The sequence below is a fragment of the Macrobrachium rosenbergii genome, chromosome 36, assembly GCF_040412425.1.
Source record: "Macrobrachium rosenbergii isolate ZJJX-2024 chromosome 36, ASM4041242v1, whole genome shotgun sequence".
In the NCBI taxonomy this organism is placed as follows: domain Eukaryota; kingdom Metazoa; phylum Arthropoda; class Malacostraca; order Decapoda; family Palaemonidae; genus Macrobrachium; species Macrobrachium rosenbergii.
In genome coordinates this window covers 31,198,016-31,225,633 of record NC_089776.1, presented here as the reverse complement: position 1 = coordinate 31,225,633, position 27,618 = coordinate 31,198,016, and the positions used below count along the sequence as shown (strand labels likewise).

The window sequence follows — 27,618 nt, the reverse complement described above, 5'->3', positions numbered from 1 at the left end:
CTACCCAGCATGGTTGGGGACCCTTTGGGAACACAGAGTTTTGGAAACGTTGGGAGAAAGACTGGACTGCTATGTCGTTGTTAAGGAATGGTTCTGTGCATGCACAAGACATCAGGGAAGCATATGTTTAAGAAAGGACTGGCTATGGAAACCTATTATAAAAGGAACTATACTAACCTAACATGCCCTAACCTAACCTAGCAGGCTGTGTTACTTAGATAGGGGGTGGCCCCCAGTGAAGGAAACTCCACTTTTTACCGAAAGCTCCCTATAAAACTGCGCATGTGCACTAGCATTCCAGGTTGGCCAGCATACAACTTCTGAAGTTAATTATGGGTTAATTACAGTCAACCAACCAAAAATAACGGTAAATTCTTGATAGGCAACCAGAATGCCATAGGAAAAACCAATTTCCAAAATCATACCCAGTGCGGAGCTATTGCTTAGGTCTAGGCTATCCATCACTTCTCAGCATTTCTGCATAGGCCTAAACCATGCCTATTGGTGCAATTCACACGGTTTGGGTATTTCAGCACAGAAAATCCCTAACACCCATTGATCTGATGGTGGAGGACCCACACACGTAAAGGAAATGTGTAGCGTGAACTAGCTAATGATTAAAAAATCACAAATCACAAGATACCCTAGGCCTAACCTAAGCATTTGGGTAGGGCAGCCTCGGCCTATATGGCTTCTGTGTCTGAGAGAAAAGAACTCGCTGTCATTACCAAAATATATGCTCTGCCTGACCTATAGTTTACCATAAAACACCACCGATGATAGAACTTTAATAAACAATAATATACCTGATCTCAAAGGCGTAGAAGAAGACTCAGCTCTAGTACCGACTAGGCCTATAAGCCGAGCAGGTTGAAGTTCACAACCCACGAACGACACCACACTTTGTATGTCCGGTATGAAATCTCGCTAATAAACCAAAAATCGTTTTAATATTCATATAAAATCAGATTTTTCACGATCAATTATCACTGCGAAAAGATATCTAAAGAAACGAAAGCAAAATATATTAAAGCGTCGCGACGTGTTTACCAACAAACAAAACTGACATGACAAGGAAGCAAGAGCCAAGAGCGGCGAAGATCCGCGGTGAAGATTTTATGTTGGAACTGATAAGCGTTAAATATCTCAAAAATGTCTGAATACCTTAATAATACTGAAAACTCAAAGCCGTTACTGAAATTCGACAAGAAAACACAACCGTTAATTTTTGCAGGGGCAAAAAACGGCACTATTGCAGACTGACAGTGTTGCCATATTTCCACACCATGACCTCCATGATTGCCTAAATTTTAAATATGTTTAATCATCGGTAAAACCTAACGTATATAAAACAATTTAGAGATGCTTTCAATGTTACTGTCTCGTTCAGAACATTTTTCCGTAAACAACTTGCCGGGCGTGTCAGAAAACCTAAATGTATATCATTACAGGGTCTCTTGACATGGTCCCCGTACAACATTAACAGATAATGAGACTCAATTGTAAATCTAGAGCCTTGGGAAGCATTAAATGCATTTAACAATATTACTTATGTTTGTATATCAAAGAACTTCACATTTTCTTTCATTTACAATATGATCTTATATTTACATCAAACAAATTTCTAATAACAAGTTAATCACAATTAACTTATTATATTCTATTTTTACTAAAAGTAATCTGACTTAAATCACCTTAATTAGAATTAATAAATACATGTCATTTTTTTTCCAGAAATAGTTGTTTGATTTATATATAGAACAATTTCAATAAAACTGACATTTTGACTAGTTTTTGTTCTCGATGGAATCCTCGATCAAGGATTAATAGAGTCTAACAGAGGGTTAAAATAATTTAAAACTTCATGCTCTCTTAAAGTGTTTCTGGGTCTGTCATGTTTGTGACGTCGTTGGTATCTGTTCAACAGCCAAACGCAAGCTATTTCTTCCACGTCCATTCTGAAGAAACCAGGAAAACAAAGAAATGAAAAAAACGCCTCGTGTGAACGATTACAGCGTTAAACGGGTCAATGAAACTATTGTATAGTAATTGCATTTACAATATTACTTTGCAACTTCCTTCAAGTTAATCACAATCTCTTATATCTTTAATACACAAAATAGATTTAAATCCTTAATTAGGTGAAGATGCATAATCAAGTGGTCCCCAGGATTAACAATTAGACTCTGCATGTTTGTGACACTGGTATGCACCGTGAATTAAAGAGATTGATATAATCCTGAATTAAAGGATTGATATAATTCTCCATATGTCTTTTTATTGTTATTTGGGTAATGCAGTAGTACGCCTAACCGTGTAAATCCGGACCAGGTGTGTCTTTGTTTCTTTTATGATTCTTTACATTCTTTGGTTAATATATGTACATAAATACATACATACACACAGAGACATATATATATATATATATATATATATATATATATATATATATATATATATATATATATATATATATACTATATCTATATATCTATCTATATATATATATATACTTTAATGACAGTCTTAACTATCATCAGCAGCCCACATCATTCAACATAAAAAAGGATACAAAAATCCTGTTTAAATTTTGTGCTATATATTAATCCTGGGACTGACCAGGTGAAGAGAGCCTTAATCAGGGTTAAGAGAGTTTCTGTGTTCTTCACTCTGGTGAGGTCACTGATGACTTTCCTTTACCTTACCCTCAGCCAGGCGGCGTCATGCGAGAGATTGTCCTTATTTTGGTCAGAAGCAGACTAACCCTGTACTCTATTAATCCTGACTCAATCGACTTTTACTGCTTCATAAAATGGTGCGTACACCATTCTTTGATGGTTCTTTATTCAGTCGTTAATCATTATTATATGAACATATATACAAATATGAAAATGAATGAGAATATAGGTCAGTGAATCACAAAATATAAGAAAATTATATATTTGACCACAATAAACACCTATAAGAGTGTGGGAAGTTTTCCCACACTTGGTGGGGCGGATCGTAAAATCATTCTCATTCTCGGTTTTCGTGACTAATATTCCATCATTCCGCTGTTCACAGGTCAGTCAGAATGACATTTGCGGAAATACTGACATTCCGGAAGATCGTGTGAACTCGGCTTCACACAGGTAGCCCGATTTCATCACATGATCACCGCCAGTTCCCATACGCCTGTTGAACCAACAGCTCCCAACTTCTCCAGCAACATACTGGGTTCTCTTCTACATTGCTACTGTAGATAATGCTGAGAAATTCACAATATCGTAAAAAACTGTTGTATGATAAAAATCGACAACTCTTTTCTCTGCCTTGAGAGCTGAAGGTCTGAATGGCTTTATACCTTAAACCTCACAATTCACTTATTTATTCGTGACATGTATATCTTGAAAATGTAGACCTCTGTCAATGAGCCCTGAGAAGTCAGCATTGGTTATCGAAAATAAAACAGAAGAGGAGGATAAGTGAAAGATAAAGTAAGAAATGATAAAATACTAAGAGCAATAGGTATCAAATTTCTGGAAAATGTTATACTTGAGGCATGTGATCATAAACTAAGTATTAAAAACGAACGAGAAATTGGAATTCATAACTCATGAAGCTCTGGATTATGAAAATGTCGGAAAAATTTAATTATGGCCCTAGAGATAAGAATGAAAATAAATGAACAGTCATAGATTCATGCAACGGGCATATCGGGAAGATAAACACGAACTAACGGCGGATATATTATTCTCAGTTTTCTCAGAAGAGGATATTGAAAATAGGAAAGAATTTGGTGTCACAGAAAAAAAATATTCCTACGCAAATGCAACTAAAGGCAAAATACAAAGAGCAATAGAGCCGTTTAAGAGAAGTAGTTAATCATTACTACTACTAATACTATTTGTAAACAAATGTTTCCAAATCGCTCTCTCACTCTTCCCAAAATGAATAAGGTAGTATATACCCTTAGTGCAGTCTTCACTTCAAGAGTTACCACTAAAGGTTAAATTAAGGCTATTCTTGTATCAAATTGACAAAGAACCGGAAATTTCTGGCTCAGATGAAGGCTAAAATCTTGTGAAAGGTCAAATTCGTTGAAAACAAACTTTTTACTCCAGGGAAAATATATTTTTATATATCGGAAATGCGAATTTGACCGAAACTGTAATTTTACCAATTAGTATGATTTATATCGGTTCAGCAGTTTAGCATCCCATTAAAATAAGTTATTGAGATGTTTACAGATGCTATGCAGAACCATTGTGGCTAAAACTGGTCCATTGTCGACAGCACTGTGACAGAAGGATAATGTTCGTTTCCGGTCCGAACATCCGTAGGCCTACTCGATTTTGTGTTATATCTTTCGAATCTTCATAAAAAATGAGGTACAAATATGAAAAAAATATTTTTAATATATAATTCTTGCAAACTAATATTTACCACAATAAAAGATAAAATACATGTAAATGATTTAGGATATTTTCTAAGTTTCAGTTTTGTGAATTCACTTAAGGACATTTGAAGGGACATTTGATCTCCCAGGGGATAGTATTAAATGCGGTAAAATACATTTGACCCCAGGGGCTAATACTAAACACTGCGAAACAGTGTTAATGAACATGTTTAGTACTAGCCTAGCTCTCATGTGGAATTGGAGTTCGGATGGAAAATGAACTTTTACCTTTACTTGCTTTGGTTAATTTTTACTTTAGGCCTAAAACATAAACTAATTGTATTCTGGAGTTAAGAATATGATTTTCATAGCCTAGCCTATGTTTTAGTGTGTTTAGAACATTACTAACCTTCATCTTGTTAACAAATGAGTATGCTATTTGGTAGAACTAGCCTAAGTATTGGCTCCGCGCCAGGTATTGCCTCGAAAATTGACTTTTTCTAGGCTTATAGTATTTTAGTTGTTTAACCTATCAAGAATTTACCGTTATTTTTTGTCGCTCAACTGTAATTAACCCATAATTAACCTCAGAACTTGATTATATTTTTGCCATTGCACAAGCGTAGTGTTAGGCCTATAGGGGAACTTTTGGTAAAAAGTGGAGTTTCCTTCACCAGGGGGTCTGGCCTCCCCATCTAAGTAACACATATGGAGGGGTTACGTGGTTTGGCTAAGGCTTCCCTTTAAGTTTAGTAGGAATTTGAGAAGGAATATAACCTAACTAGACTTACCTTACCTGGCTGGGGGGCTTTGCCCTCCCTGACCCCCAAATGAGATTTGAACCCTCTGTCTGTATACTGCCTGCCTCACCTAACTTAACCTATGGTTTTGAAAAGAAAAAAATAAATACTAGGCCTAGTGTTGCAACCTAACCTAACCTAGGGCACTGGTTCCTTACCTGCCCCAGGGGCTACGCCCAGAGACTCCCCACTGACATAACCTAGGTCAGTGATCTTTATCTTAAACCCCAATTTCCCATTGTGGTTCCCCTTAATTGTGGTAAGAAAGGTTCAGCAGCTCTAAAACTAGGCTTACTAATTTGCTAGCAAAGTGAACATCAGAAAACAGGAAAATCATATTTTCAACTATAGAATGATGTTATGTTTTAAAGTAAATATTTACAAAATGTTCTAGAAACTTTACCTTCATCATTAGAATCAGTACTTGCAGAAGTACGTTGTCACAGGGACTTTAGGATACATTCTTGTCATTTTACTCCTGTATATCCCCCTATCCAAAAACCTCAGTTTCTCTCTGTGGTCCCCCATGATTTTAGTATATAAAGGGTTTCAGTATCTTTAAACTCCTAATTTGTTACTGAAATGAATGTCAGAAGCGTTCAGACGCGCACAAAAAATTCAAATTAACCGAAATAATCAAGAGATCAAGAGTTGCATAGACTGAGAACTGAAGCTTGTTATTTCAAGCAGTGCCTAAATTCCAAGATCCTTCTTATTTGGTGAAACTTAGAACAAAATTAGCAATCAGATTTCAGTTTTGCTCAGATACCCACATTACCAGATGAAATTAAAAACTGTTTCAAATAAAGTATGTTATCCATCCTTACTCACAGGGCACTAAAGAGAAAACTGATAGGGAGCCTCACTCAGGTGAATGTTGAAACATAAACAAAGAACTAAGAAAAAGTCCAATTGGGTAGCAAAATTCATTGGTAATTATCTAGCAAACAATAAAATTGCAATAGATTTCAGCATGGTTTTCATATTTAGCATGTTAAGGATACTTGGGAACAAAGTAAAAGAACTCCAGCATTGAGAACTCTAATTAAAATAAAATAATACTCATGTTTCTATTATCACCTAACTATAACTTACTTAGCAAGCCTCTGAAAAAATTTAATAATGTTTTCATTTTCAAATCTAGTTAATCTAGTACTTTGAGAACTCAGTTTGATCTTTGTATTACAGCATTGTGAAAACTAGGCCTAACTGTTCTGTGTGGCACAGATTCTAAACACAACTTTGTATTTCAGCATTGTGAATACTAGGCCTAACTGTTCTGTGTATGGCACAGATTCTAAGCATGACAAAGCCAGTGACCACAAACTGTGACAAACCAAGGTAAATGCAAGGTAAGCTGTTGGTTATTTAGTTATTTGTATATTGTAACTGAGTTTTTTTTTATATTACAGAGAGACATAGCTTAATGAGTTTTTTCTCTAAATTTTAGATCGGAGCCTCTGTACACTGAAGAGTTTATGTTTGTTTTTCTAAAAAATGTACAAAATTCCAACTCATACATGTATTGTATGCAAAATTATTATTAAAGAAAGTAAACACTTGAATAATGAGCACAGGGACAATTTAGAATGACTACTGTGATTCACCAGCACACGTAGACTGGCCTATCAGCCTGTGAATACATGGCCTGACCATGGTCACCACATAAGGGGAAGGCCAAAAGGCATAAGGCTTGGAAAGATAAATATTTGGTAAACAATATTTTGAACAGTGTATTATATCTAAATACACATATACTAGAGAATTATAGTTTAACAAATTGGTGTTTTTGCAGAGTAGGGACTATAAGCATGTAGTGTTTGCTAAAATTGGGACTTAATAATTGTAGAATTTGTGTGAGAAATATAACTGAAAAAAAACACTTGAAATGGGCAGTGGGCAATTTAGAGCAAAGACTGAATACTATATTACATACATAGACTAACCTAATGGCTTCTTAACACATGGCTTACCATGGCTTCCACTAAGCAAAGAATATCCCAGAAATATATCCCAACCTAACCTTCCCTCAAACTTATTGTAAGTAGGAGTTCCTCATTGGATGAGTGGGTACTGTTCTCAGCTAGCACTCTGCTGGCCCTGTGTCCCAGAATTTATTTTTGAAATTCACTTCTCGCTATAATGTGGTTCCGATTCCACAATAAGCTGTAACCTTCCCTTAGCCACGTAAAATAAATCCAGTCCTTCAGGCCAGCCCTAGGAGAGCTGTTAATCAGCTCAGTGGTCTGGTTAAACTAAGGTAGCCTATACTTTATTGTAAGTATGGTGCTGTACCCTTACCTGGCAGTGGGGTAGGGACTTTACCCCTGGACTTCCCCCTCTATTTTCCTTAATGTAGCCAAAAATTATAAAAAATAAGTCTTCTTACCTTTATTGCATTCAACGAGAACCAAGCATCCATCAACAGCATGGCCTATGTTGGATTTCTGTTTGCTGAACTTGCTTTCATTGACTTTCATAATATGACATGAACTGACAGTCTTTTTGTTATCTTTAATTAAAATGCAAATGCACAAATCTTGACAGAAATTATTCCAATCAACATTGATGTGAACAGATCCAAGTTTTAGTCAGTCATTTATTTGTGATTGTGTGTACCGTTGTACCCAGCAGTAAATAAAAAGAGTAATTTGTTGTATACTGTAATGTAAGTGGGAACCCTCAAGGCACAGCCATGTCTGGGAGATAATTTTTTTCAACAAATTGTGCTGTAATACATGAAAACTCCATCTTCACATGTGTGAGAAGGCTCCTTCTTTTGTGTAATACACTTCCAACTCTGCAAAATGAGCAGGTTCCACTCTAACTACCTGAAAACATCTTGTTTTTCAAGTATTTAATGAACTCGTCAATGTTTGTAGAAAAAATGCCTAGATTGAGCAGTGGAGTTGAAGTTAAGTTTAGAAATTCTTCACAAGTTGTTGGTAGTGTTCAGTGGATCAGAAATAAAAGCAATGCTACTGGTTGATTTTAAAAAATCGTTGTAACTTAATTCACCTGTGACCTCAGGGCACAACGTACTTTGACTGCGCATACACAGTTTTGAAATTTAAACAGTCTGCAACTTAGGGCACAACCTGCTTTGACTGAATGTACAGAATTTTGAAATTTAAACAGCCCACGACTTCGGGCACAACCTACCTTGACCACACACGTGCGCTATTGAGGCGAAGGCAAAGCTTGAGCAGTGTGTGACCTGGTGTAGGATTGATTGAACTGAGACTGAAAAATCAATGCTTTCACAAAAAAATGAAGGTCAGCTTGTTGTATGATCCTCCCAGTCAATCCCCATTTTTTTGCTTGGTTTTTGTTAGCCTGTCAATCATTGGACCAAAATTTGTTATGAAAAGCCACACTGTGATTCAAGATTTCATACTAGTGATAACTGTGACCAGATAACAGGAAACCAAAGACCTCAATAATATTATTGAGGCTTAGGTATCAAAAAATGTTATTATTTCTTTATTCATAAATAAATAATTCTGAAAATTAACATATTCTAAATAATTACATGATTTAATATATGCTGTATAATAGTAATATGTAAAGTGACATATGTATACAAATATTATACTGTATAATGAATGAATAAGGCACTGATTTTAAAAGTTTTCAGATCATTATGAGCATACAGATTTAATTCTTTCAGACATCTGTTGGTAGTGATTCCCAAGGCACTAAAGCAAGGTCTAATTCAGCAAGAATGACAACAAATTGTGGTTTAGAAGGAGCAGAGTGAAGGCTTCCTGAAGGGAATCAGAAAGACAGGTAAGTTATAATCTGAATGTAAATTAGTGTTAAGAGTTGAATTATTGAAAATTTTTTAATGTATTGAACACTGAAAATATGGAATAGTTCTATTGGTTCTCCTCACCCTTCAGTGTACTTGGTCAGTCTTTACTGGTTTTTATGTACAAAGATAATAAGGTATGGGAACAAAATTTGACCTTCATTTTTTTAACATGCCAGTAGTTTTTGCCAGATGCTGATTCACGTTCCAATATGGCTTAACATCTTTGGAGGCCATAGGTAGTGGAGGCATGTAGTTGAGTAAGCACCTATAGTCAGTTTCAACTATCTGTCCATCCACGGTTGACAATGTGGCACATGCGCATGAGTAACTCGTGATTTTCTGAAAATCATTGTTTCCAATATCGATGTCTTATTGTAGTCAGTTTCAACTCATCTGTCCATCCACGGTTGACGATGTGGCACGTGTGCATGAGTAACCCGTGATTTTCTGAAAATCATCGTTTCCAGTATCAGTGTCTTATTATGGTAAATATTCCAACTACTTCTTCAAACATACTTGAACCCTCACACCTTATATAAATCATAAACTTGTCAATTTATATCGATGATATACCTATATAAGCACAAGAAAGACGAGCTTTTATCAAACAGTCTACTCACATTAAACACAAATGAATGATGGGCTCTCAATGGTTACATTTTATCTCACTGGTGTAACCCAGGCTATGTGTAGACTTATCTCTACTGTGCATACTGCTCAGATCACAAGATTACTTATCATTCAAACTTTATTCTGCATAGAGTTTCATTTCATGAATACGCAGTAAACATAACTTTATTTTGATTTCAAAGTTACATCCTCATTCATAAACTGGAAATTAATCTTTAATGAAGTTGACTGCTAGAACACTAGGCATTGACAGGCGAATGATAGACCTATACTATTCATTGTTAGATATTTGATTTTACAGTGCTTGCCTTATAAGCACACTTTCATCTCATATCAATCAAAATTACTTTCTTATTTTGACCATTATGTATTCTTTTTATCTAAGTGTAGTTCCAGTGCCTCACATTTAAAAAGAATATGTCTAGGCTAGCCTTTTATGCTATATATATATGTCATCAACACACAAAGGATGATGGGAGTTCAATGAGATTTCAAACTTTTGCTTGATAAGTTATTTGGCAAAATACTCCTGAAATTGCTCCGTCAGTGAGCTAGTATAACAATATTTATGCTCAAGGAAAAATTATGTAAATGTGCAAAGTATTCTGAAAAGAAAATGCAATACCACTGCTGCACATTAACTGACATTTTCTGCCTTCCTGCCAATGTTCCAGTGGCTGTGCCTTTCACCTGCCCCAGCAACCTCATAGACAGCAATATTTCATGCTATTTCAAATATTACCCCAATCATTTAATTTACATGTAAAAAAATTATTAGAATACATCTTATTTATACTCACATAGCCAGATGTCTTTTTATTTACCTGCAGTTAGATAAATCATATTTATTGAAAGCTTATCATTCGTTTGTGTTTGTTCTGCATAGACTGTTTGATACAAGCTTGTCTTCTGTGTGCTTGTTATATTATTTATATTAATTGGCATGTATATGATCTATATAAGAAGGTATGGGGGATTTTTGCATGTATAAACATTCCAATGTATTACTGAAGAAATAGTTTGCATCTTTATCACAATAAGCCTACGATTTTGGAAACATTGATTTCAGCCAATCACGAGGGAGCTATGCATATTGCTGCTTCTACTAAAAATCTGCAATGGTGAGTGGACAGAAGGAATGAAATAGACTATATTAGTGAAGTCCTCTGCTCACTTGAACAACCTGGGTCACTACAGTGTTGGATAACATGTTACTTGTACTGGTCTGTTGGAACAATTTTCCTCCATTTCCTACAAATGTTCCCTTATTCTTCATCACTTGTTTTGCCTTCATTTTCAGGAGTGTGTTTAATGCTTTATTTTTTTGGTACATGTAAATAGAGTTACAACAATGAAAAACATGGAAATAAAATAATATCAGGAGTGTTCATGAAGAAAAAGTTCACCTAACATAGAAAGCCAATGGTGATGCATCCTTGAGGTAAAACTACTAACAGGCAGACATTCAATGTCTAGGTACACTTGGGCAGAAAAAAGCTTGGGAACAAATGACCGGAAGATACTTTTATCTAATCTTGTAAGCAACAACAAATTTATTCTCTTTAAAACATCTTGAGTAATTTTGACAGAAAAAGGCATGAACACTGGAAGATCTAATAAATCCATGTGGACAAAAAGGCAAATAACATGTTGGGAAGATGAGTTCTTGAATGCTGAAAGGTACATTATTATGAATGTATGAAAAATAATGGGAAGTGGTACAGTATTCCACTTCTAGTTCTCTGTTCTTGGAGTACCATCCAAATGAGGAGATCAGTGAATTTTAAAGGCATAGAAGGGAGTGCCTTGACTGACTGATGCCATTGAGATCTCCAGTATGTTTAGCAAGTAGGCTCTGCGTAGAGTAATCTTTGCAAATTTTGACTTTTAATGTGATTTTAAAATTTGTTGTTCTTATATACTTTCTTATTGTAAACAGACTTTTGCATAAGGAGGATAACTCAAGTTCACTACTGACCATGAAGACAGGTTTGGTGTATCCTTGTCATCATTGCTTCTAGCTCAGTGGAATTCAGAGAACCTCTGTGCAATTCTGCCACTCATGTCTTTCGTGAGCTTTTGCTTTCACAAAACTCCACCCATCTCCACCCTTCCATCTCTTATTTCTCATCCAAATAGACTAGATCTTCCAACTTTTATGTTCCAAGAGGCACTTAGCTGAAAGTTTCCCACAGCTGACAGTTTCACATGCTATGCTTCCAGGTGGATGTGTGAGGGACATGTCCAGACTATCCTTGTTTCTCCTTTATCATTATATATCATGTACTATGGAACTTCTGGTATAATTTAGCTGTGTATCCTCCCATCTGGGTCATATTCATCTTAAAGCTTTATTCTCAAGTTGTCAGTATACCAGTACAGATTATACTAGACTAATGGGTAATTTTACTTTTTTATGCAGCTTCACTTTATGTGATTTTCAAATCTTGTTCAGCCTGCCCATTTTCTGATTTTTGTGTTTTAGTCTTTTACCAAAGTGCATCTCAGGAGAATCTGTTTTACGTATCATTGTTCTTCAATATTTGAAAGACTTAATTTCATTAATCTTTCCCAAGCTAGAGTTATTATCTTCCTGTGTGCATATTCTTTCTCAGTATCACTGTTTTTATTAGATTTAGTTTAAGTCCCATGTTTAATCTAGAGCATAATTGTGGATCATAAGAAGAAAAATTGAAAGTATTGAAAACAACCAACTCATCTCTTGCAATAAGTATAGTACCCAAGAAGTGGATACTTTAGACCATGTTCTTTTTAATACTAAATTAGAGAGCTTTCATTCCACTCTGTGAATACCTTAGTAAGGTCTGATGATCAGTTTACACCTTGTTAGAAATGATTACCCTGCCACATGTTCCTTCAGAGCAAAGGGAAAATTGAGTCTCAAGTTCGGAATCAGTGATTTGGGTAAAGTATTTTATGATAGTAATGATAAAATATTTTATAATGATAGTATTAGTTAAGTGGCCAATATTTTTGGAGGTATAACCAAGGATCTGTTTCTTCATGTTTGAGAAGATTCACAGCCATCAATATCAATTTTTTTCAAAGGGTTTGGGATTTATGACCAGAACATTTAATCTTTACCTGAGAGCTAAGAGGGAAGACCAAATATTGTGAGGTAAGGTGCAGGATGTTATTGCTAGTATTCTGAAATGATAGCAATGAATAAATAAGTGCATTTATTCTAATTTTTATATAGGAAGATGTTTATTGATGTAATGAAAGAAGCAGGGCAGGAAGACTATTTTTTATTTATTTATTTCACTGGTTAATGAAAATCTGTTATTATTCTATATGGGTTTATATTCAGATAATAAATTCCTTTTTGAGTTTAATGATTTTAATTTATTACAGGGTCCTGCAACAGAGGTAAACTTCCATGAATTTCGAAACCCAAAAGTGACTATCTTTCATCACATTTTTGAAAGATAAACCTCTACAATGTTTATGCAGATGGAGTAGCTACTGTCTCGGAGGTAGTCATGAATGCCTCTTCATTAATTGTTGACAAACTCTAATCTGTCTTGAAGAAAGATTAACATGGGAAGTTCTTAAACATGCAGGATTCTTTTTTCTGTAAATTTGAAAATAACTCCATCTCTGATCTTCAGTTGATTAAAAAGCTAGATTTTTCTTACAATCCCATCAATCATATCATGTCCACATTCTGTCTTGAATGTTCACAGTCACACTGTTCTGCACTTCCGATGGAAGAGTGACCACTTACTTGTGTCCTTAGGATCCGTCAGGTGGTAATAACTACCATTTTCATGTTTGTGTAGGCTGGATATGATAAGATGAGAAATAAGGAGATGCACTTTGTGCATTCCGCAGATGATTGATGGGTTTGTATGAGAAAAGTATTGTAGATTTATGTTTTAAAAACTCTCTATTTTTTGTATCACAACCTCATCAATTATATTATGCCTGAATCATAATTTAGGAGAGAGATCTAGGATTTAAGAATCCCAGATTGTTTTATAATGAAAAATGAATCCAGCAGAGAACTAGGAGACTACTTGAGTCAAAAGCCAAGTCTTATGTATTATCATCATTATTATTATTGTTATTATTATTATTGTTATTGCAATACACTCCCTGAACACCTGAATTCGCCCTTAATCCCACTAGCCCAAACAGCTCTCATTTACCAGTCCCACTAGTGGGAAATTTTAACAGCCAGTGTTACCAACACTGCAGGTAAAATCATGTCACTTGAGCTACCATAACAAACGGTTGGCAACGTTGACACAGGTGTGTGCCGACACTTCTACCTCCGTCAGTTGCTTTTTGTTCGCGCTGCTGGAAGGTTGTTTCCTTATGCAGTGCAAGGTTTAATCCTATTGCCTGACTTCTCTTTGTATTTTGGATTTCTGGTGAAGACCTGGATTGTATTTACTGGTTTTTCTCCTGGATTTATGACTTCTGCTTGGTTGCTGAGCTTTTTCTGGATATTTTCAATGTGGAACATTTTTGGATTTGGACTCACCGGTTCCCGGTCTCAATTGGTCACCATGGACAAGCCTTCTCTTTCACCTTCTACTACCCCACCTTCGGCTTCGACTTTGACTGCCCCTACGACTGCTCCTGTTCTTCCTGCAAGGATGGATGAGTACCTTGAGACACAATAGACATTCAGTCTGTCAGGTATGAAGGAAGGTTAAGTGTGATGTGCAGACTTGTTGCGATGAATGATCCGATTGGACAGTACAAGAGATGGAGGATTACATTCGTCATCGCAGGTCTTTGCCTCAAGCATCTCAAGCTTCTGCTACAGATTAATTGAATAAGGATTTAGCGAGTTCAGAGGTAGTCAAACAGATAGAGGATAGGATTGCAAGTAGTATGAAAAATTTAATAGCTAGTCTTTTTCAATAATTCCCAGATAGGGAATAGTAGTAGTGCTAGGATGTCTAATCCTTCTTCCTTTTCAACTCCCCTGCCTGTTCCAGAACCAGCCGTAACGGTTGCTGAAGGTAATGGAGAACCACAAGCCTCCAAGTGGGTAGGTTCTGCCGGCCCCCTCGGCGTGGAGCAGACAGTGAAGGATCCCCCCCTAACCCCCTTATAGTATTGATGATAAATTTAATGTTGATAATGTTAGTCAGGATCAGGATCTAGGTATGACAAAGGCGGACAGGTCTGGGTTAGGTAGTGAGGAGAAAGTATTAAGTGCGCAGAGTCGTTCTCCTGGACGGGTTCCGGTTTCGGATTCGAGTGGATTTTATGCTCCTGCAAAAGTTTCGCCTTCTTCGTTTCTTTTTCTGTCTGGCTCAAAGTCTTAAGTCAATTTTTCAATTCCAGTGGTGCAGAATCCTTCTGCTTTAGCTCCTAACTCACTTTCGACTGTTTCTGAATCCTCTACTTTAGTTTTCCCCCTTCTCTGTTTTTCCTACTCCTTCATCTAGTAAGGCAGATTCTGGTGTGTCCTTTTTGGCTTCTAAAAGTGGTTTGCGTGACTGCCAATTGGATGTGGCAGTGTAGGGGCTTTTTATAGTACACAATTGTGGTAGTATATATGATGGGAACAGATTTGGAGGTTATTCAATGAAACTCAACTTTCCTTGACGTAATTTATTACTGTAATACTAAAATGGCCATAAAAAAACCTTAATATGGTTAATAAATCTTAATCTACAGTACAGAAACTTCTTACCTAACCTTATCACTATAGTTCCTCAAAACTTATTCTACTTAGCCTTAATCTTATATGTAGTTCCCCACTCTTCTATCAAAAGAACCTTAACCTAATTAATTACCTTAAATATAAGTTTAGTAAACATGACCAACATACAATCTCAGACACTTCTGGGTCAAAATAAATGTCACATACTCTTGCTTCCCAATGTTTTTTACATAAGTTCTGATAATCTCCAATCACAAGAGCAAATACTTTCATGGGAAAGTACACAACCATCAATTGAGCCATGAGTTTAGCAGACTGTTTATGACCCAAGTCAACAGCAATGTATAAGGGACCAATTACCTTTTATCTGTCTAACTTTTCCACTGTTCGGAGAAGTTCTCCCACACTAAACCTGGTCACCCCAGCACCTACTCCTTATGCTCACAGGGCCTGTGGCTCCTCAACAACTGAAATGACACTTTGCCCCTAGTTCACACAAGTAGTGCCTCCAGCCAATTGCAGTTTATATTACTAACTTACACTTGAAGGTTTCTGGGCCATCAAAACTGAAGGATCATTCTTATCCAGAGCATTACAAAAACAGTCCAGGTGAAGGGGAGCTCCTATTTTTTCACACTCGTTCAAGCAAACACCTCATTGGGGGTGAGCTGCAAGTAAAAAAAGTAAAAATAACGATTAATTAAACAATCATGCACCAGCAACACATTCATACAATCATACACCAACAACACATTCATAAACAACATATACACACACAATAAACTTAATAAGAAAACAAAAAACATCACAACAAACAAAACGGAACAATTAATTCATACAAACGTCTTTCATCATACAAACCCAAACTCAGCCTACCACAGCAGAATATAATGCAGATTTGCTGGGTGTTTCAAAATGGTACAGACTTTTGGTGAGAGGTTTTTTGAATGGTTTCTCTAACACTAGAGATTATATGACACAGGAGTGTCCAGAATTCATGTCAGATATGCTTCAGGATTACCAAAGCGGGATGGATTCTGTGTACTTTTTGTCCCTCCATTCTAAGGATTCTTCTTCTTCTTTTGGGTTATCTGTCGCTTCATCTTCTGCTCCCACATTCTCTGTTGCTCCTTTTTCAGTTTCCTCTTCGGCTTCTTCTTCTCCTGTCTTTCCTGCAGCTTCCGCATCTTCTGCTTTCCCTCCTTCGACTTTTGGCATTTCCTCTTAGGTAACTCTTTCTGCGTCTGCTATTCCTCTGTCTCCCGCCTTTCCTTCCTCAGTACAGTCTTCTTCATAAGGAGGATCTTCCGGGCAGGTGAAAATGCAGTTTCGGCAGAATTTGGCCTCAGGCGTTTAATTTTCCAACCCTTTGGGTATGCACAACCCCTTGCTTCCACTTCAAGCGGTTGTTCCGGTAGTATCAGGTATTTCACAGGGTTTGCCGGTCACTTCCAGTTCAGGTTTGTGCTCCGCTGTTTTGACAGGGCTTGTGGTACCTTCTCCGAGCAGTCTGCGGCCGTTATCACTTGCATTTTCCGCTGCAGATCCTCTGAGTGTTAGCTTCTACCTCTTTCATTTTTCCTCCTTCCTCTTCGTCTTCTTCCCTCCCTCCGCAAGTGGTTTCGTTTGCGCATCCTCCCCCAGGTTTAGCAATGCGGGTTCAGCTCCTCTCACTCATCTTCCCTTTGGTAACAATGGGGAATCGTCTCCGGGTTTCTCGGTTCCTCCCTCTCTCCCTCCCGGTGGAATCAACTACTGTATGCGGATTCAGCTCTGGGTACCCAGTTAGGGGTGGGTGTTCAGCATTCTGGTTATGGTGATCTGCTTGCAGACTCTTTGTTGTCGTCTGGGCTTCGTTCAGCTCCTCCTCCTTCGTCAGTCTTAGACCGCTTGGACATTGATGGCGATCCAGTGGAGATGTCCTTATGTCCGGTGCGAGCATTAAAAGTCTATTTGTCAAAGTTTGAGAAACTCCATCCTCATCCGCATACACTTTTTGTCTCTCCGCGGAATCCTTCCCGTCCACTGTCAAAGAATGCGATTATTTACTTTCTGAGGGAGGTGATTTCCCAGGCTTCTCAAGGTTCTTCTTCGTTGTCTTCAAGCTCCGTATTACCCTGAGTGCACAGTATTCGGAGTATGGCCACTTCATCTTCCTTTCTAAGGAATTATTCAGTGTCTTCTATTCTGGAGGCGGCTATTTGGAAGTCCATCTCAGTGTTTACTTCTTTTTACTTCTTAGTCTGTGCGTAGCAGCTAACTCTATTATCTAGGGTGTGTTCATTTTAGTAGAGGTGGGATTCTCTTAGTTCGGAGGCTCTTAGGTTAGCCTGATAGAGAATTCCTTTTAGTATTGAGATCACTAACAAGACCTCATTACATGTGCAATATGTTTTTCTCAACTGATGAATTTTCCTTCGTAATTTTTATCATTACATATCTTACACCACACTGAAAAGAGAGAGCTTGAAGCTGGTTTTTGGTTGTCAGTAAAAAGAAGACTTCATTAAGTGTGGTTTTTGTAATTCCATCGCTTGCTCATAAATGAATATCACTTCATGAAGGGAGCAGGTGTATCTTACCTCCTCTAAAGTTTTCCCAGCCTTGATTAAGCCATGAACCTTACTTCAAAATGCAGTACCGTATTTGGAAAAAAATCTCATAATGATTAATTGAAAGGCAAGTGTCTGTAGTCTTCAAAAATGTTTGATAACATTACAGATCTTTGCCCTCTCTATGATATCTGTTATTTCTGAGGTATCACATGGGATTTTTAGCTTGACTAAAAGAGAATTTTTCATTCCTGTGATGCAATACATTAATTTTAATGCAACATATACCAAATAATGCTAAAAAAAAGGGATATAAAGAATATGTCACATGCTAGAATATTTATGGTAAGAATTTGAATTAGAAGCATGTCCATATATATTTAGAAATTTTATCAGGCCTAGTATTGGTGGTTTCACTTATGAAACATATGTTTTGAAAGCTTTTTTGTTATCACTATGGGATCCTTAGCTGATATATTAAGAAAGATATTTGATGTTAAAGTAACTATACTTCTGCAAATTTAGTGAAAACGGGTCTTCTGTGGAAAGGATCAGCAGCATAAATACCCTTTTTTGTAATTTAATTTTTTATTTTTTGGTTTATATTTTATGCTTTTAGCCTGAAAGTCTTGTATTTTTTTAAGTTTTACCATATCAAAAAGAATTTCAGTACTCAAAATTCCATGTGACTTCTGGATTTGTTTCATCGCCACCATTCCCACTACTAGACACCTGGTTCTTACAGTCTGTTAATTCACACATGTCAGTACATTTTAGTCCATTAGCCTGAGAGACAATCCTTGTTATGGCACACTTTTTTAGAGCACCTGCAGAACAAAAGATCTAGTGGTGTTATATTAACAGGTTATTCATTCATCCATTTGATTGCTCTTCTCCTTCATTTCTTTCTGGCTTGCAGCCATGACAGGGAATGAGAAGGATTACTGCACCTTAAACATCACCTCTACATGGCAGCGTCATAAGCGGCATGCTGTGCATGATTTTGCTAGCAGCTTTTGCTGCCAGGCAGTTTTTGTCTATCTCAATTTTCCTTGCTCACAAGAGATTGTGCCTCTGATCAGTCATGTGAACACAAGGTATCTCTGGCACAAAAATCTAACAAGAAACATAATATCCTCAGTCATGTCACTGTAGGATATTCTCAGAGCATTCAGACTGCCATTTGATTTGCTGAGATGGGTAAGAAATGTGACTGCGTTGTCTTAAATGCTCTATTATCTTAAGACTGGAGATACTAAAGCATTTAAGACAACACAGTCACATTTCTTACCCATCTCAGCAAATCAAATGGCAGTTTGAATGCTTTGAGAATATCCTACAGTGACATGACTGAGGATATTATGTTTCTTAAGTTAAGAGTGCAACAAGTTTGTAATATATTTTGGCTCAGTCATATGGTATTTTAAAGGGGGATATGCAGTGCATGAACCCTGTGTAACTGAAATCTATATATGACTTGAATATAATAAGGAAATTAGCTCAAAAGCAGAGGAAATACTTTCAGTGTGAGACTCTTTGTCATTAAGGTGACATGCTATAAGAAGATTAAATGGATGCAATAGGTCAGAACTACTCGCTGTGAAATGCAGCATAGTAAATGGTAACGTGCTTAGTGATAATACCTCAAAAATAGATTGTAATGTGATTGCATGTTTTTTCTGTTACATGTAAAAGACCAAGAAGTCAGTGATGGTAAGGAGGTGGAGCCATCAGTTTCCTCCAGGGGATGCATATAGCAATCTAAGAATTATGTTGTCAACAGTGTCAAAGTAGGACATCCACAATAGAGTCAGATCATCATTTGTTTTGTAAAGATGGTTAGAAAACTGTGACCACTTAGTAACAAGTTTTTTTTAGCAACAAGTCCACAGTTTTGTTTTGGTTCAAGTCTATATCATCCTCAACAACAGTAATCTGAAAAACAGGAAACGAGTGTTGATTATTCTTTGCTGTGGTATCATTTAGGGCTGTTAAATAATTCACAGTAACATCCAATAATTCTCGTAATATATCAGCCGTTGATCCTTTATTTGCATTTACAGAAAAGTCTTGAAACACATACTGTAATGTAAATTTTAAGTAAAATTACGATACTGAGCATGATAATATTTCTACAAAGGAAAAATTTCCTGTTACTCTGGAAATTTTCTTCCCATTACAGTAAACACAAAAGTTCTGTCAACCAACATTTTAAGATATTCTGGGCTTTATTTTGAAGTATGTAATGTTCTCTTAATATGTTTTGTATCACAGGAAAGAAAAATGAATTGGGGGTCTCAAAAAAGGCAGTAAGTGACAGACACCCAAGAAATTGTTGATATCTTATGAAAGGTAAGATACAGTAATATGGAATGCATTCATACAATTTTGAAGAGTATAGGCTTTGATTTTTCAGTTAATCAATATGACATAACCTGCCCATATATGATACCAACCAACCCCAAAGCTTTTGGGCTACATATCACAATCTCTCTCTCTCTCTCTCTCTCTCTCTCTCTCTCTCTCTCTCTCTCTCTCTCTCTCTCTCTCTCTCTCTTTGCCTTTAGAGTGTACATTTTGAGTATCAAAAATCTACTGTCTACATTGTTCAGTCTGTAACATTTGATACATATTAATATAGCCTCCATCTCTCCACCTCACTCTCTGCATCTGCATGGCCACTTACCAGATTGGACTTATCTTTTGCCACTATTTGCATCAACATACCTTTTCTGTCTTTTAACATCCTAACACCTCATATTTTGATTACATGGTTAGAAGTGAGGCACCCGATTACTATACTTTGTATCTCACTTTCTTGACTTCTTTGCAGCCTCTTACATTGCTATGATAATTAATATAGGATTCAGTGTTGGCCATGATTAAACAAGGAAATTTCTTCAAATTCTTATATTTCTGCCACTGTCTTCCCTTGATTGTTTTCTGATTAATTACCATCCACTTGCTTCCCTCAATTGTTTTCTAATGAATTACCATCATTTGGTCAATACCAATTGCCTTCATAGTTCCATCTAATTGCTTGCAAATTTTATATGAATCCTTCTTTAAGATCCACATATATATAACCTTTAACTTTTTGTGTGGTTGTTCCCTGTTCTTGCCTTGACATAACAATCACTTCTATGGTTGATTTCCCTAACGTGAAACCAACTGACAATTGGTGAATTTTACTAGTTTTTTATTATTCCTTCTAGTACTTTCTGCCATACTTTCACAAGTCTCCAACAGTCTATCCTCATAATTTTGGGTGTGGTTCATTCCTTTGTTCTTTGTATATTACTTTGATAATTTTCCCATCACATTTCTTTGGCTGTCATGTTTTTTAAAGTTCTAATCTCTCTTTCCCCCGTAGGGGAGTAGTGCTGTCAGTACACCTTATGTGATGCACTATAGGCATTACTTAAAGGTTTCTGCAGCATCCCTTCAGGTCCTAGCTGCAACCTCTTTTATTCCTTTTACAGTACCTCCATTCATGTTCTCTTTGTCCATCTGACTTTCCACCCTCTTTAACAAATGTTTCATAGTGCAGCTGCGAGGTTTTCCTCCTGTTACACCTTTCAGACCTTATCACTGTCAATTTCCTTTTCAGCGCTGAATGACCTCATAGGTCCCAGTGCTTGGCTTGTGGCCTAAATTCTATATTCTATTCTATTCTAATCTCTCTTCAAAATAATTACTATTCCTGATTGTCTAGGAGATTTAACATTTTTTTTTAACTTTGTTCTGTAATTCTTCGTTATCTTCTTTTTATTTATTCTCTTCATTTAATAGATGTCAGGGAAAGGTTTGTCCTAGATGGTAAAAATTTTGTGCAGTTTTATCTCATCAAAAATTTTTTGTCACTACAGTATTACTATAACAAATTATCGATATACTGTACAAAAGTTACATCAGAGAGGTGTATTGTCTACAGTCTGGCAAATAAAGAAAGAGACTCATCATCTAGGGCAAAGTCTAGTTCCATGTGTCCCTTCTTTTTTAGCTTTTAAATTCTACCTTTGATAATGGATGCCCTTTCCTTTCCGGAATATTCGAATACTTTCTTAAACTGACCATACAAATTCACCTTTTGCCTTGTTTTGCAGTGTTTTTTTGCTCTGTTCATGTATGGTTGACTCTGCACATATACAGGATAGAGCATCATGAAAGCTTTGTTCTTCTTAGTTATGGCTACACAATGTTATATAAACTGTACAGTATTTAAGAGTACAAGAGAAATGGTGAAAAAAATATTATACCAGTATTTTAAGTGATTGTGTCTTTGCTTTTCATTACAGTTGTTTATTACCATTTATTTTTACAGCATTTCTTACTTAACAAGATTTCCCAGACTGTATTTGCTCATTCCTCAATTGATGCTGAGGTCTTGGTTTCTTTGACTAGGGGGTATAGATCAGCCATTTTAAAATTACGTTTCTTTACTGCTATTAAACCCATTTTCTTCTAAAACTTTCTGTAATGATTGTTTGCTTCAAAATCCTATATTTATTTTAATGTAAAGATACAGTACTATATCGTGTGTTGGAATTTTCTTTCTAATGTAAATATTTAGTACTATCAGGAGTTACATATTGCTCCTTAGACTCTCCTACTTATGAGAGTGTGAGGAATAGTCGATTTACTTAAGTTTGTCCCAACAGTTTATTGAGCTGTTCATTAAAATCATATTTAGTACAGTACCTTTATTAATTTTATGTGATGAAATACAATTATCTCATGCTATCACATGGGCTATGCTAGGGAGAACTCATATTCAGTAGTCATGTGTAACTGACAGTACTATAGCTTGCTTTCTGTGGAAATTACCCTGTTCCATAGTGGATGTTTGTGTTTTGAGTATCCCATACTGAGAAGAGTCCCTCTTTCTCAGCTTTTTCAAGATGGTCATGTGGTAGCCCTTTCAAGATACAATTGTAGCTTATGATAAAAATCCTTTATATCTTCATAGCTTGATTTCCCCCAAAAATGGCCTGTCCAATTGTAGTAAGAAATTTGGCAGTGTTCATTAAAACATTTTCCATGCTTTTAGTTTTATGATATTATTTTGAACTGAAATTGGTAAAGATAAGTATTTGTAATCAAACAATTTCAATCAGAGACTGTACAAGTCTAGTGCTACCCATTTCTTGATTTATATTGTAATAAAGATAAAGTCTGTAATTGTATAATGGCATATATGACAACAGGAAATGACCCATGCTGTGCTTGGAGTCTTTTCTTAAATTTGAGACTATAGGACCCCTAAAGGTACTGCTTCCATTAGTTCTTTTTCAACTTTATTTTCTGCATTTTCATCTTTCCCCTTAAGATCTTTTGCATATGCTGTTTCCTATTCTGCTTCATTTTCTCAAGCATGTTCTTTATTGCCTCTTCTTTGTTGAGATTCTGATTCTAATCCTACCAAATCCTTCACTGCCCTTGCCCCTTGGCTTTCCTTCTCTTCTTTTATGTACTGGCATCAGGACAAATGGCCGATGGGCATCTCTCCTGTGATCATTTCTTAGAATGGACTTTTCACCAAAAAGGATATTTCACAGAATGGAAGTTTGACTGAATAGGTATTGTGCTGAAAAGTAAATGACTGAACAGACAACTGGAAATTGTAGTATGTCATGCCTGTCAATTCACTTGTAATAGTAGGAATAACCTGCATTATCCAGAATCAGTCAGAATTGAATTGATAAGACTAACTTTAACTAGCCACTGGTTACTTGTTTGAACTTTTTATTCATGTCCCAAACCAAACCAATGTTAGCCAGTTTTCCTATTTGCTGTTGCAGTTGCTATTCCTAAAGTGAAGTAGTAGAAGATATGAAACACAAGATGGGAGTCTCTTGCCTGAGAAATGTGAGTAGTATCCCAGAATTTATTTCTTGAGAGCAATTGGTTGCAGTCTTTTGAATCTTTTATTTTTTTAGTTTATGTGCACTAAAGATCATTGTAGTATGGGAATACTGGTATTCATTTATGCCCAATTGTTCCAAATAAAGACTTTTATTCTTATTAAAACAGTTGGCAGAAATTCAGTAGATTAAGTATTCTGGTAAACAATATAAATCTTCAGTCTGAATTTGGAATCACAATGTACAAAGGTCACCATAAACGATGTCCTGAATTTGCAAAGGGAAGAATGAATCCCTTATGAAGACCATTTTATGTGGGAATTGAAAAAAAAATTATACTTTATAACCAATAATGTGTTCTTTGACAGAAGTTTTTACAAAGACTCAAATGTAGTATGGGCAGTCCACCATTCCCATTTTAGCCAATCTCTACATGGAATACTTTGAAATTTAAATTTTGACATCTATCAATTCAAAGGTCCAAGTTCACTGTGATATATTAATGACATTTTTATGTTTTGGGATGGTAGCTGGGGAGATTTTGACCTTTTCCACAAAACTAATTTACGAGTTTCTTGTAAATTCAAAAATGAATGGGGAAAAGTAGGAAAACTAGTCTTCTTAGATATATTAATAAGGGATCATAAAATTACAGTTTAACTGTGTACAGTCGACCCATGGTATTTGTGGGGGATGCACACCACAATCCCCCGCAAGTAGCTAAAATCTGCTAATACTTGACACCCTTCTGATTTTGATAGTTCAAACACCAAAAAAAAAACCCTGAAAATGCTTTCACCTGAGTATTTTAATAGTTTTATCACAAAAAATACAAGAGCAGCGAATGCTAACTTGTACTGTAGATGAATAGTAGTAGTTAATTTGTATAAGTGATTGGGAGTAAGTGTACAAATGATGGTAGAATGATAGATGTGAGGTGCAGGTAAGGCAGCATGATGTGTGAGATATAGGGAAGGAACCTGAGTTGTCTATAGAAGCAAAGGTGGGAATTTTTGAAGGGACTTTTGAGCCAATTCTACTTTATGGAGGTGATATGTAGAAATTGCATGTAAACAAAAGATAAAACGTTAAAAGTTGCTGAGATGAGGGTAAGAAGAATTAATAAGACTGACAAAGGGGGAGATGAGAAGTGTTAAAAAGGTTACCATAGCTGAAAAGATGGAAGAATTGACAATAAGAGACGGGTGCAAAAGATTGTTTAATTAAACTTGTTACAGCCAGAGATGAAGACCTAGAAATAGATGGAAAGATGCAGTGAGTTAGGCACTAGAAATTAAGGGGCTAACTATTTCGGAAGTATAAAAATACATTCAAGATAGGGATGATATGTTCAGTGTGAGTAGGTGTGTTGGATATGCTGCTAGTGTGTCTTTGTGTGGTTGTAAGAAGCCTCTATCATAATGGCTTAATGTTCACACACATACATATATATATATATATATATATATATATATATATATATATATATATATATATATATATATATATATATATATATATTATATATATATATATATATATGTATACACATATGTATATATATGTGTGTATATATATACATAAATACACATATATACATATATATGTATATATATATATATATATATATATATATATATATATATATATATATTTATATATGTATATATATATGTATATATATATTATATATATATATATATATATATATATATATATATATATATACTGTATATATATATACAATATATATACTCATATGTATGTGTGTAACATTAAGCCACTACAATATGTATATATATATATATGTATATATATGTATGTGTATATATTTATATATATATATATATATATATATATTTATGTATATGTATATATATATGTATATATATTTATATGTATATATATATATATATTTATATATATGTATATATACACATATATATATATATATATATATATATATATATATATATATATATATATATATATATATATATATATATATATATATATATATATATATATATATATATGTAGGAGGACTTTAACTTTAACTTTATATATACGGTATTATGTATAAATGTAATATATGTATATATATATATATATATATATATATATATATATATATATATGTATATATATATATATAAATATATATATATATATATATATATATATATATATATATATATATATATATATATATATATATATACTTTAACTTTAACTTTATATATATATATATTATGTATATATGTATATGTATAATATATATATATATATATATATATATATATATATATATATATATATATATATATATATATATATATATATATATGTGTGTGTGTGTGTGTGTTTGTGTGTGTATTTTTATCACATCAATGTGACATTTTTTTATTTGCAAACATTGAGCTACAAATGTCATTTAATATGCACTGTGCTTTACCTTGGAGGTAGAGTGAATTGGATATTAAACGACATTTAAATATTTAATTATATATATACAGTATATATATACATTTATTTATTTATTCATTTATTTATTTGTTTATTTATTTATTTATTTAATGAACCCAAAGATTTCAGATGGTTTGGAAAGAGTTCATAATTTAGCGGACTTGAAAAAGGGGGGCGGCGGGTGGGAAGGGCCTCTGAAATTGTTAGATCATTGCAGTTCCAGGTTTTTTGGAATGCGAAGGCTTGAATGCAACAGAAATGCAAGATAAACGTGAATGATGCAGTATTTAGAAGGTAATTAATATACTGGTAATGAGGTCTCTTTCTAAATAATTAAACAGTTGCAAAGCTTTAAAGGGAAAATTTTCGTTTCTATACACATCTTTTTATAGCTCTGATTGTTGTTCTATTTTAATTGCAGCCTGTTCGATAATGAGAAATTTTATTGGTGAAGAAATATATAAACGGTGCTGTGACCAGTTGTTTCATTATTTTAATTCATTTTTAGAAACAGGCACGTAGGTATAACAAAACCTAACGAATGAAATCTTCGTAATTCAACTGCATCGCAGACGGGTAAGAGTAATTAGCGAAAGTGCTCCAAACACAAGGGTGGTATCCTCTCTTCCCACCTTTACAGCCAAGTATTTTGGCGTTTATCTTACGAGGTTTGCGAGACATTTACCCAGATAAAAGTCGAAGGTAACGTTTTATGTTCTGGCATCCTAGTAATCTTCGGGATTTTATACAGTTTTTAGGGCTTATCCTCCGTTTTAGGACTTATTTTTGGTACACGGTGCGTAAAAACCAGAGGAAATGGGATATAGTATGGACAGGCAGCCACATTTCCCTCGTGCCATAGTGAGGGTTGGAGTGGTCTAACATGTTGTGATATCTCACGACGTAAATATTTTTCTAAGACAAAGAATTTAAACATCAAATGTTTGAATTGGCTGCAATTTTTTTGAAAGTCTAAATGAACAGTAATTAAAATGTAATTCAGACCTTTACCGAATATATTTCCTATGCAGAACGTAAATTGTACTGTAGAAGAAGGATACCATGACGATTGTTGACAAGAGTACATACGTTTTTGCTATATAAAATACGTAACGCATTCTGGACGTCCATTCTCAAAGAACATAAACTACTTGTCTTTGCATATGAACGTCTGGTCAGACATAAAGAGAGATAAACGGATCAGCTTCATCTACTGATTGGTTGCACCATCAGGAAGTGTTGGCGCGCTTTACAGCGGCGACGGAATGTCCTTTTTCTTGGGCTGTTTGACCCATTGCTACTTCTGTTCAGCCCCTTTGGGACATAAGTATACGCCTTCATACACTCCAGGCCTTCGTTGCTTCACTTTGTTTGCTCTGTCGTTGGTTATTTGTTCTAGTGAAGCGAAGGGATAATCACATATATAGCGTATATATGCATATATATCTGTATGTGCATATATATATA

The 27,618-nt window shown here is 35.2% G+C and overlaps 1 long non-coding RNA gene across 3 annotated transcripts in view; it reads left to right on the top strand.

The window, feature by feature from the left end:
• The first annotated feature begins 3,886 nt into the window (after positions 1-3,886).
• The window catches only part of LOC136825055 (uncharacterized), a 123,307-nt gene continuing 99,575 nt past the window's right edge, over positions 3,887-27,618 (top strand). For 2 of the 3 annotated variants that reach the window (XR_010849235.1, XR_010849234.1), the window contains exons 1-5: positions 3,887-3,987; positions 6,432-6,530; positions 8,849-8,967; positions 12,998-13,119; positions 23,623-23,689. This is a non-coding gene — a long non-coding RNA (uncharacterized lncRNA). The remainder of the gene's footprint in view (positions 3,988-6,431; positions 6,531-8,848; positions 8,968-12,997; positions 13,120-23,622; positions 23,690-27,618) is intronic. The other variant, XR_010849236.1, reaches the window with a different exon arrangement.